This window comes from Carlito syrichta, unplaced genomic scaffold (assembly GCF_000164805.1).
Source record: "Carlito syrichta isolate Samal-C Ts95f unplaced genomic scaffold, Tarsius_syrichta-2.0.1 Scaffold308367, whole genome shotgun sequence".
In the NCBI taxonomy this organism is placed as follows: domain Eukaryota; kingdom Metazoa; phylum Chordata; class Mammalia; order Primates; family Tarsiidae; genus Carlito; species Carlito syrichta.
The window spans coordinates 1-966 of NW_007252463.1; the positions used below are offsets into that span (position 1 = coordinate 1).

General features: G+C 49.2%; 1 pseudogene; it reads left to right on the forward strand.

Annotated features, from left to right (window-relative positions):
• Positions 1–684: 684 nt before the first annotated feature.
• LOC103267874 overlaps positions 685–966 on the forward strand; it is a 1,443-nt pseudogene continuing 1,161 nt past the window's right edge.

The following is a 966-nucleotide window of genomic DNA, read 5'->3' on the forward strand; positions in this document are numbered from 1 at the left end:
AAGGCAGAAGGCTGATGTAATAGACGTCGGAGACTCAGAAGGGGGAGAGTGGAATGGGGAGAGACCAAAAAATCACCTGTCAGGTACAACGTGTACAGATGAGGGTGGTGGGTACACTTAATGGCATGACTTCTTCACCACAATACCAATGCAACCATGTAGCCAAAAGTTATTTGCACCCCCTAAAGCTATTGAAATAAAGAGAAAAAAAAAAAAGACAAAAACCGTAACTCTCCTAGGAGAAAAGATGAAAGACCGTCTTCATGACCTTGGATAGTTAACATTTCTTATACAAACACAAAAATCACTTAAGAAACATAATGTAAACATTTTATTAATTTGACGATATTAATATGAAAATCTTTTTTTCCAAAGGTACTTTCAAAAAATGAAAGAAAAAAATAGATTACATGTCAGCTTGTATGCAGTATATGTAAGGAATATGTAAAGAACACGTGTGACGCTAATAGAGCAAAGAATTCAATAAAAATGTTCAACATGTGCTTCACAGAAGGTATACAAATAGCTAACAAAGACTTGAAAGGAAGCTTTTTTTTCATCAGGGAAATACAAAATAAAACAAGAAGGGCCAGCACTATGCATGTCTCGCATCTTGCTGTTGAAAACGAAAAGAGCACAACCGAGTTGTTTGGAAAATTCTTGAAAGTTCAGCTTGTACCCCAGATGGCCATTTGCAGCGGCGCCGGAGGCTGCGTTGGGCAGGCGCTGCGACCACGCGGGGAGGAGCCTGCCCCGGCCGCTGCCGCCCCAGCCCGGGGGCCACCGGCTCCTCCGGGGCGCCGCCGCGAGGTCTGACCCTCTCAACAGATCCCGGTCGCTCGCCAGCAGCCCGCCGGCCGCGCGCGTCCTGGGAGCCAGGCCGAGGGCGGGCCGGCGGCGGCGGCGAGCCAGGCTGGGCGGCGTCTCCGCGGGCGCGGCCGGCTGGAGCCAGGGCTGCGGCCAGGG